The 11,197-nt window shown below is 39.7% G+C and overlaps 1 protein-coding gene across 1 annotated transcript in view; it reads right to left on the bottom strand.

Moving 5' to 3' along the window:
• The window catches only part of Oprm1 (opioid receptor mu 1), an 81,930-nt gene extending 73,143 nt beyond the window's left edge, over positions 1-8,787 (bottom strand). The window contains exon 1 of the mRNA XM_021220893.2: positions 8,690-8,787. The gene's annotated coding sequence lies outside the window, so the exon portion shown is untranslated. The remainder of the gene's footprint in view (positions 1-8,689) is intronic.
• Positions 8,788-11,197: the final 2,410 nt, after the last annotated feature.

The raw sequence follows: 11,197 nt of genomic DNA, 5'->3' as shown, positions 1-11,197 counted from the left end.
AGAGAGAGAGAGAGAGAGAGAGAGAGAGAGAGAGAGAGAGAGAGAGAGAGAGAAAATGGGCAATAGTTCCTAATCATTGAAAGGGTACATGGACAATGAGATAACTGTGCCCCATAAGGCACCACCTACTAAAAGTTCCACCACCTACCAATAGTACCACTTTGGTGACCATGCCTTTAACACATGGATACTTTGGGAACATATTCTCCAAGCATAACAGAGATAATAGAAGAAATTACCTATGTTAGCTTTCAGTAGTATAGTATGACGTTTATAGCATAATCTTGATACTTTGGGAAGCTACTTTATTGAAAGGGGCCCACACTATATTTATAGTTTTCCAATTGGATTATCACATTATTGCTATATCACTTACTAAGAAGTTTGTTTTTTACTATAGGACTTGAGATATAACCCTTGAGATATTATGTATTATGGGTATGAAATAAAATTGATTCTGAATGTTCTGTTTTATTCCATTAATCCATCCAGTTTTTATGCAATAAATTCCATAAGATTTTTCTTATATTTAATAACTGCAGAGGCAGTTTCCCTGCCTAATGTTTGTGTTTCATCAAGTGAACCAGTTAACGATTCTAGTTTCTGAAAGAATGCCTAAAGCATTTCAGTGTTATTTTATTAAATTTATCTCTAGAAGAACTATTTATTCATAATACTGGTCCTGATAAAGTACCTTATATGTATTTGCATTCATTTAAGTTTAGTCAAGATTTTTTTCTTAAAATTTGGCATTCTGATTGAAAATTAGTACAGGTACTTACTATTGCTGATGTTATTAATTATCATATTTACTTTTGCCAAGTTCACTTTCTTTTATGCTATATATTGTATTTAGTTATATATATATTATATATATGGATGACATTGCTTTTTGTTTTTTAACTTAGATACTTTCTGACTTCCTTTAACTCCTTATTTATGGCAGATTTTTAATGATTATATTACCTATAATATATTTTTATTATTTAAAACAATTTTAAATTTAAATATATTTTGACCATATTCTTCCCATTCTTCATTTTCTTCAAAATTCTCCCCTGGTCCCTACCCACCCAACTTGAAGTTTCCTCATAAACCAAACAACCCACTACAACGATAACCCCCAAAACCAAGGAAACAAACTAAAACCATACCCCCAAAGAAAACAAAACATCAAACTGTAATCAGATAGATTTTACACACACACACACACACACACACACACACACACGAGTCCATTTATTTATTTTATATATTTTTATTAGATATTTTATTTATTTACATTTCAAATGTTATCCCTTTTCCTAGTTTCCCCTCTGAAAATCCCCTATTCCTTTCCCCCTCCCCCTGCTCCCCAACCCACCCACTCCCTCTTCTTGTCCCTGGCAGTCCCCTATATTGGGTCCCATAACCTTCACAGGACCAAGGCCCTCTCTTCCTATTGATGACCAACTAGGCCATCTTCTGCTACATATGCAGCTAGAGTCCCTCCATGTGTTTTCTTTGATTGGTGATTTAGTCCCAGGGACCTCTTGGGGTACTGGTTAGTTCATATTGTTGTTCCTCCTATGGGGCTGCAAATCTCTTCAACTCATTGAGTACATTCTCTAGCTCCTTCACTGGGCTCTGTCCAATGGATAGCTGTGAGCAGACACTTCTATATTTGTCAGGCACTGGCAGAGCCTCTCAGGAGACAACTATATCAGGTTCCTGTCAGCAAGCTCTTGTTGGCATCCACAACAGTGTCTGGTTTTGGTGGTTGTTTATGGGATGGATCTCAAGATGGGGCAGTCTCTTCATGGTCATTTCTTCAGTCTCTGCTTCACACTTAGTTTCTGTAACTCCTTCCATGGGTATTTTATTTCCCCCTTCTAAGAAGGAATGAAGTATCCACACTTTGGTCTTCCTTCTTCTTGAGTTTCACACACACTGGAGTCCATTATATGTTGGTCAACTACCCCTGTACATAAGGTATGGAAATTTTTTTTTTATTTGAGGGAATTTTAATTTATTTTTTGTTTGGGGTTTCATATATTGGTACAGAAATTACATCACTTTTAAGTTCAGACTAAGATGATCTTATGTCTCTCTACCTTGAAAAGTTATGGATTCATCATTAGAATGTATCAGAAGGAGCTATACACATAGTTTATATGTAGTGCATATGTAATTGTGCACATACATCTTTTCAGTTTCTCTCATTGACTGTAAGTTTGTATTTCTCTGCAGCTATTAACCAACCAACATTTTCCTTATGGTGAGAAGCTGCTTAAATACCTAGTGGTTATGTTTCACCCCATGATCCCTAACTGACTTCTCAGAGTAAATAGGACTTTCAATAAGTTGCAAATCCTTATAAGATTTGCACCCCCTCCCATTGGTTATGCTGTAGAGATCTGGAATCACATTTTTCACTGTTTCCTCTAGTTACCACCATATTGCATCCCGGGCTTTTCACTTGGTGTATTTCTATATTCAGATATTTTACCTCCATAAATGTGTGTTATTTAGAAAAAAAATTGGTCAACTGAGTACTATTCTCTAAAGTTGCATCCACACCAAGATAGATATATCTTGACCCTGAATCATCTTTTGTGATTCTTCAGGTCTTTCCCAAAGTGGGTGGAATCACCTGCCTGGTCTTTTCCTGTCCCCTCACAGGCTCACATGTCGATCCCCATCTGGTGGTGCTCTTTTAGAAGTTTCCAGGTGGAGTTTAGGAGGTAGGCTTAGTTGGAGAAAGGCCATCACTAGGGACATGCATTTCAAGGTTACACGTAGCACTCAGTGACTCTTCTGCTTTCTCTGGTTTCTGCATTCTGTGAGGTGAGAAACCTTTCCCACATGCCCCTGTTGCTGTGAAATCCTGCCCGCGTCCCAGAGCCAAACAACCATGGTATGAAAGTATAAGCCCAAATACATCTGTCATTCAAGTTGATTATATAACTTAGTTCATCCTAGTGATGCTGAAGTTAACATATACTCATGTTCACTGGGCACTTGACTGAGGGGAAAGCAACAATGTTCTGGGCGTAGGCCAAGGGGTCAAGAGGCCTTGGCTGTTTCCATATCTTCTCCTAATCTTTTCTAAGGCTCTGAAGGTCAGACCAGCATATATGAGATTGAGATGAATGTCAGCAAGGACAATTGCCCCATTACCTTAGCTGAGGTCAGCTTCATTCAGCCAGTCTTTGACAAGGTCCGCGTGTGACTATAGAGACTATAGACACACATGCACTGAGCACCTGTGGCTGAATGCTTTTGGGTCAGCAAAGGACTCACCATTAGCCATTATTCTGCACTTTATTTAATGTGTGTCAGCCTCTAACAAATTAAAACTTACTTCTGTGGTCCTTGTTTGCTACCTCTTAACCTTCACTTCATGGTGGTAGGGAATTTTATCTACTATGAAATTGGTTTCCAATAAACATTCATTGGTTGGATGGAGCCACAAATTATCACTCTCAGTCCTGCCAACAGGAGTGAATCACCTGGGACGCCCAACTGACATTGCTGCTAGAACTTGGCAAACTTTTCTCTCTCCTATGGATAGGAATGTATAGATGATTTAAACGAAGCTCTTCTTAGAATCTTCTATGTCATATTTTTGAAGTTTCATAGTCACATCGTGTAGGCTCTGTTTTACATCACATTCTTATTGCTGTCTCTCGATGGCTGGCTGAATTAAAAACAGTACCTCTGTGCTCTGTGCTAACCTCTATTTGAAAACTGACCTTTGTGTTCCGAGTCTGTATCATCCAGGCAGGAAGATCTAGTTCACTCATATGCTGTTAAGTCGATGTTTCCATTCATATAATTCTTTTTAAGTTAGTAAACGTTATTCTTTCACAATTTCATCTATATAAACTGTATATTCTGGTCATTCTCCACCCCATTGTTCTTCCCACTCTTATTAACCCCACCCCCTTACAAAACTCTTTGTCCTATTTCCTGTTTCAATTTTGTTTAGTATTCCTTACAGTTTAGGATCATCTGTGCCACTCCGAGTTTGGAACTAACCAGGAAATCCTAGCCCAGCTCATCTTGATTTACAAGTAGAGGTTATGCTCCCTCCACCCCGACCCCATCATCCCATAAATTTTCATTGTCAATAGATCATTGGTAAGTGGTAGGGCCCCTGTGAGTCCCATTCATCTGCGAAACCTTTTGTTCAGTTGGGATATTATTAGGAAATGGGGCCTTTGGGAGGTAATTAGACTCTGAGCTTAGAGCATTCGTGATTGGATTATTTCACCTGTAAGAAGGGACAAAGAGAGCTTTCTTTCTCTCTCTTTTGTCTCCTATGTGAAGACTCAGGCAGAAGACAACCACCAACAGAGGACACTCACCAGGTTCTGGTCTTGCTACCACCCAACACACAGACCTACTGTGAGAACCGCGCCTCTTCTGTGTAAGCAGCTTGGCCCTGAGGTGCTACAGTATTCTGTCATAATGGCCCAAGCTGTAGGGGTGCTCACCTTCCTTCAGTTTTCGAGCACTTTCACTTATATGTAAAAATGTATAAGTACGAGGGGAGTGGGAGCAATAGTCAACAAACTATATCCCTAGCCTGGGAAAGGGCACATCTAATTGATTGAAATTTAATTGATAACTGAGCAATTATGCCAAAAATTCTGCCTTGCCATCCAAGACTTGAGGCTGGACTCCAGGCTGCTGAAATGTTGACCAGTTTGTCAGTAACCCTTTGGAGAAGTGATATCCAAGATGGCTCTTAGAAAATGCTGCCAATACTTCCTATCCAGCACTTGTCTCACAGTCAAGAAAACTTACCATCACCACCACCACCACCACCAGCAATGGCAGCAACAACAACACCAACAACTACAACAAGGCTTTCCATATCTGTGGGGTCCTGAAAGGGTTTTGGTGAGGGCGGATGAAGTAATGGACTTTGTATATCTTGGTCTTAACAAAAAAAAAATAACTCCTAATGACACCTAAATTGTGATAAAAAAATACTAATGAGAGAGAGGCCAGAGATGAAGAAGCCCTTGGTGGACTCTCTTGTCTCTCTGTGTCAGCCTTGGAGAAAACCAGTCTGCTTTTGGAAGTCTTGTCAGGAAGTGGCCCTGGCCTATGAAATATTTCTGGTCCTGTGCCCAGATCATGGTGACCCATTGAGCCCTCCCAGCTGCGGATGCTTTGTCCCTGCATGACTCATTTTGGGGTCTGCCTCTCTCTCTCTCTATCCTCATGATGACCAGTGTTCTGCCCAAAGGAGGAACTGAAAATTTGTTCTTTTACCTTATAATTTCCTAATAGCTCTTCGTGTGAGAGCACATGTATCTGCTCATAACCCAGAATAAAACTCTTTGATGGACTTACTGTCCCTTTCTGAGAAGTAATAGTTTTGAGTTACTTATGTAAGTTTCTAGCTTGAGAGCAATTACAAATGTTTATTTCTATGACTTGTTTTGGAATATTTTACATTTGCCAACTAAACCCCTTTTTACTAAAATCTGAGATTGTACAGGCTACTGTACCCAACCAGATCCAGACTATAAAATACTGTTGTGGAAGACATTATACACTTGTAACTGCGCTGGACACATCCTCAAGACTGGATAGATTTCACAATGTTAAATCCGGCTGCTTGGGGAGGAGGGTCACCAACAGCTATGAACCCTGTCAACTACAACATCAACATGATAGACATGGCGTATCCATTTGTGCAACAGTGGTATCATTGTTATGGGGTTACCAACCACTTTCTGTCTACATTTCAAGCCTATTCCACAAGAGAAATTTATATGGGGTACTTTATACCTGGTTGAATCCCATGCTCCAGAGGGATCTATTATTGTTTTGGTAAATAAAATTGATGTTAAATTGCTTTCTTAATATTTGTTTATCTCATAGAATAGTTCTGCTCTCAGCTTTAGTCAGAGAAACCTCTGTTTGCGTCGGGCAGCAGATAATGCAAAAACCCACAACTGGTTAGTGTGCTGAGAACAAGTCAGATGCTCAGCTCTAAAGGTGATATCTGTAATAAATACCTACTTCAGATGAGGGGGCAAAGTGAACATCAGAGCCAGAGGCTAGGTGGGAGTGCTGTGAAGCACTGTCTTTGTTTGTTTGTTTGTTTGTTTGTTTTGTTTTTCAAGACAGGGTTTTCTCTGTATAGTCCTGGCTGTCCTGGAACTCACTTTGTAGACCAGGCTAGCCTCAAACTCAAAAATCCACCTGCCTCTGCCTCCCCAGTGCTGGGATTAAAGGCATGCGCCACCACGCCCGGCGAAGCACTGTCTTCTAAAGGGGAGGGTGTTGTGTTCACGAATTCACAGCATCAGTGTACCTGTACAAGACCTGCATGAGACTGGGACTCTCAATATTCCATTTTGAATAGGTCTTACCATTCCTCTATAAGGTTAATGGTTGATGAGGGAGGGGAGTCATAATTGCTCAGTGGTGTAACCACTTTTAAGTTGCCCTTGCTAAAGACAATAACCTCCCGCGCTATGCTCATATGGACAGGTAATCCTAAATAAATGCAGTGGAGCACACACCAACACACATATATACACAGAGATGGGGGAGGGATACATAAGAATAAGATAGAAGAAGACTTTTTTGAAGGTAGAAGGGGATAAGAGAGGATAAAGGTGGGAAGATAGGATCCAAATTCATTAAGTGAAATTCTACAAGAATAAAATAGCCAGACCAAAAATATCTAGATTGCCACATTTTATTAATCAGTCAATTCTTAGTCTTTGTTGAAGAGGCTATTATAAATACTCAGTTCTTTGGTAATTGTATTGATCTCATCCTATATGTACTAAAAATTCAGAGATTTTTTTTTTCTCATTTGTGGCCTTAAGAAAAATATTCTACAGCCTGAGAGTAGCAGTCAAAGGGGCACTGAAGATCTTAAACCTACAATTTGCAAGCTAATAATAAATGATTTGGTTGGTAGTTGCAGTATCATTCAGTTATTTGGAAGACTAAGTCAGCTTGACCTGCAAGGATCACTCATTTTCATTAAAGGAACACTTCACTTATAGATGTATTTAAATCCAATTTTAAAATCCTCCCTGCTCACATTTCTTTTTTTTTTAATTAATTAATTAATTTATTATTATTTTCTTTATTTACATTTCAAATGCTATCCCAAAAGTTCCCTATACCTCCCCGCCCCTGCTCCCCTACCCACCCACTCCCACTACTTAGCCCTGGCCTTCCCCTGTGCTGGGTCATATAAAGTTTACAAGACCAAGGGGCCTCTCTTCCCAATGATGGCCAATTAGGACATCTTCAGCTACATATGCAGCTAGAGACACAAGCTCAGGGGGTACTGGTTAGTTCATATTGTTGTTGCACCTTCAGGGTTGCAGCCCCCTACAACTCCTTGGGTACTTTCTCTAGCTCCTCCATTGGGGGCCCTGTGTTCCATCCAATAGCTGACTGTGAGCATCCACTTCTGTGTTTGCCAGGCACTGGCATAGCCTCACAAGAGGCTGCTATATCAGGGTCCCTTCAGTAGAATCTTGCTGGCATGTGCATTAGTATCTGGGTTTGGTAGCTGATGATGGGATGGATTCCTGGATGGGGTAGTCTCTGGATAGTCCATCCTTTCATCTTACCTGGTCACATTTCTATAACACGGTTTTAATAGTCTCATCTGTATCGGTAGTCCATCTATGAAATAAATACACGGGTAGTCTTTGTTTCCTAATCTGATGGCTGCCAAGACGTTTGCCTTGAAATAATGAAAATGTTTCAGTGAGTAAAATGGAAAAATCCCAAAACTATTTTAAAAATCAGTATGGTGAATTTTTTAACCCTTACTCATTATATTTATGCAATTGAGACATATGTATCATTCCACTTGAAATTATTTAAGCTTGTTTTTTTTGGCATGTGGCCATGATGAATTCACACAAATGTCCACACTGAGATGCACACAGAGAATGATGAGATTGTTTACATTTATAGTAAAACCAACATTTTCATAATTTTTTAATTTGTTAAAGCTTTTTATCTCTTTCCTTTAATCTAATTTCTAAGAGCTAGAAGCCCTGGATTCCTCTATGAGTTATCCAAACTTCTAAATGTACAATGAAATTTAAAAGTATCTAGACAGCCTATGACATACTTTCTATAATGTAAAAATTCGGCTTATTTATCCCTTGTTCCAAGGGCACATAAGGGATACAGAAAGAAAGATACAGACACAGACATGCACATGTACACCCCCCCACACACACATATACACACATACCCCCATACCATTACCACCATTTAGCTCTTTCAATTGTTAATTACCATTTCTATGTTTTCTCCTCATCATTTACCTGCTGTGTCATCAGAAAGACATGAGATAAAATAAATGAACATCCAATAGCTCTTCCAGCAAACTAGGTAGAAAAATTCCTACAACAAAATAAGGTTGTATCCTCTTTTGTGTTTTTTTCTGTCCCATTTCATTCTGCACTCCACATATCAGCAAAGACTTTGATGGGATGCGAAGGCTGGTCCTTCTTATACAATGACATTTAGTGCCTGATACAGCCACAAGAACAAGAGGCTACAATTGCATAGAAGCAGAGCCTTTCCGCTTCATCTTAGCAACGCAGCTCAGCCAGTTGACTATTGACTAAATTCTTGTTAGCAGGGAAGAGAGGCAATTAGTTCAGACAAAGCCATCACTACAGCCTGAAGAGAAGCCCACCTGAGGTAACTCCTCCCCTCTAGATTTCCATCTCCCTGTCTGAGCTTTTGGAATGCAGACTTAGAGAAAACTTCCAGCATTGGACCAGATCCCATGCCTTCAAACTCTGTGGAATATTCTCTCTGAAATGAGCCTGGAGGGCTTCCCAGCTTTGGTGATCCTCTCCATTCTCAAGGACAGTGAAATGAGTTATGGGAAGGGAGAAGAACCTGAACAGTCACTGGTGCCTATGCAATGAAGAGCCAGAGACAGCCTGGCCAGGATTTGCAATTCAAATTCTAGTTTGCTGTGTTCAGATAGAATCTCAAAAGTGTCTTATGGTGATTTGACCAACACATCTCTGGCCACCACAGTTACAAGGAACACCATGTGAGGAGTGTCCTTACCTTTAAGAGAGAATATCGGAATGAATGGCTGTTACAGTCCTTAGTTATGTTAACTTGACACATTGGTGAGAAGAGGGATTCCCCCATCTGAGGGATATTTTCTTAATTTGTGATTGGTGTGGGAAGGCCCATCCTGCAGAGGGCAGAACAATCCCTGGGAAGTTAGTTAGTCCTGGGTTGTATAAGAAAGCAACCTGAGCAATGCAAGAAGCGCAAGCCAGGAAGCCATGTTCCTCTACACTCTCTGCTTCAGTTCCTGTTTCTAGGTTCCTGCCTTGAGCTCCTCTGCTGGTGGATGGTAAGTGATAAGGAAATAAATTCTTTTCTCCCCTAAGTTTCTTTGACTAGTGTCTGGTGTCTTATCACAGCAACAGAGAGGCAAGCTAGGAAAACTGTCATTTACTGAAGTCTGTAGTTCTAGTGCTGTTGACAACCTTTAACCCTTATAAAGTGCTGTGAATAATTCATCTGTCCATCCATCAATCCATCTGTCCATCTGTCCATCCATTTGTAAACAAGCTCTCTGTCCAAACTTGTAATCATGTACTCTGCTCCTTTACCTTTTGGCTGCCACTGTATAATATGTGCTCTGTTTCCATCCTTAGTCTCAGATTGATAGCTATACCTGTATTCTTGTTTAATTTTGATTTGTTTATTCCTTCACTAGATACATTTTTTAATTTTGGAGGACTTTTATATTTGAGGAAAACTACAAAGAAAATTCCCCGTTTCTACATACAAGGTCCCTAGTTGTTTAAATATAGCAACTTAGATACACAAGGGGTTCAGTTGTTTGTCATTATCCCCCTCTATTCCCACAACACATCTTTAACTTTCCCATCATGAAATACAAAATACACTTCTTTTTATCCTCTATTCAAAAAATGTTTATCTATAGAAAACACACACACACATATACATATATATATATATATATATATATATATATATATATGTATACGTTTTGAAATTATGTATTGTACAATTTCTTTTTTTAACAGTTTGTTTTTTTTTAATTAGATATTTTCTTTATTTACATTTCAAATGCTATCCCAAAAGTTCCCTATACCCTCCCCCCACCCCTGGTCCCCTACCCACCCACTCCCACTTCTTGGTCCTGGCCTTCCCCTGTGCTGGGTCATATAAAGTTTGCAAGACCAAGGGGCCTCTCTTCCCAATGATGGCTGATTAGGCCATCTTCTGCTGCATAGGCAGCTAGAGACACGAGCTCAGGGGGTTAGTTCATATTGTTGTTCCACCTACAGGGTTGCAGCCCCCTTCAGCTCCTTGGGTACTTTCTCTAGCTCCTCCATTGGNGGCCCTGTGTTCCATCCAATAGCTGACTGTGAGCATCCACTTCTGTGTTTGCCAGGCACTGGCATAGCCTCACAAGAGGCTGCTATATCAGGGTCCCTTCAGAAGAATCTTGCTGGCATGTGTTATAGTGTCTGGGTTTGGTGGCTGATGATGGGATGGATCCCCGGATGGCATTGTACAATTTCAAAGTCACTAAAACAATATTTAAGTTTTTTTATCCATAGATAAAAATAACAATTCTGTATATTTACAAGGTATAATGCAGTGTTTTAATCAGTGTATACCTTGTAGAATGATTGTGTCATGTTGATCAACTTAGACCTGACTATATAACATACCTATGAAAACTTGTGTGTGGTACTTTTGTGTGGAGTGAGGGGTAGAACATGGAGCAGTTAGGTAGGTAGATGAAGGAATGCATGTCAACTTATATGGGCATCATGTATGTATGATGTATGTATGTATGTATATAATAGGACAACTTTATATTTATGTGTGTATGTATACATGTATGTATATAGATCACAGAATAATTTTGTATGTATGTATGTATGTATGTATGTATGTATGTATGTATGTATGTATGTGTGTATGCATGTATGTAGATCATAGTACAACTTTGGGTGTCACTCCTTGGATACTTTTTATGTTTTCTTTGTTGCAGGGTCTCTATGTCCTAGAACTTTGCCATGTAGACCATGTGAGCTAGTCTGTGAGCATTCAGGCATCTGCCTGCCTGCATCCTATCACTGCTGGGATTACAAGTACCATGGTGGCTGCACCCAGATCTCTTCTTACAGGGCAC

The sequence above is a fragment of the Mus pahari genome, chromosome 21, assembly GCF_900095145.1.
Source record: "Mus pahari chromosome 21, PAHARI_EIJ_v1.1, whole genome shotgun sequence".
In the NCBI taxonomy this organism is placed as follows: domain Eukaryota; kingdom Metazoa; phylum Chordata; class Mammalia; order Rodentia; family Muridae; genus Mus; species Mus pahari.
Note: the sequence above shows the minus strand (reverse complement) of the source record. Positions and strands in the feature narration are given on the sequence as shown.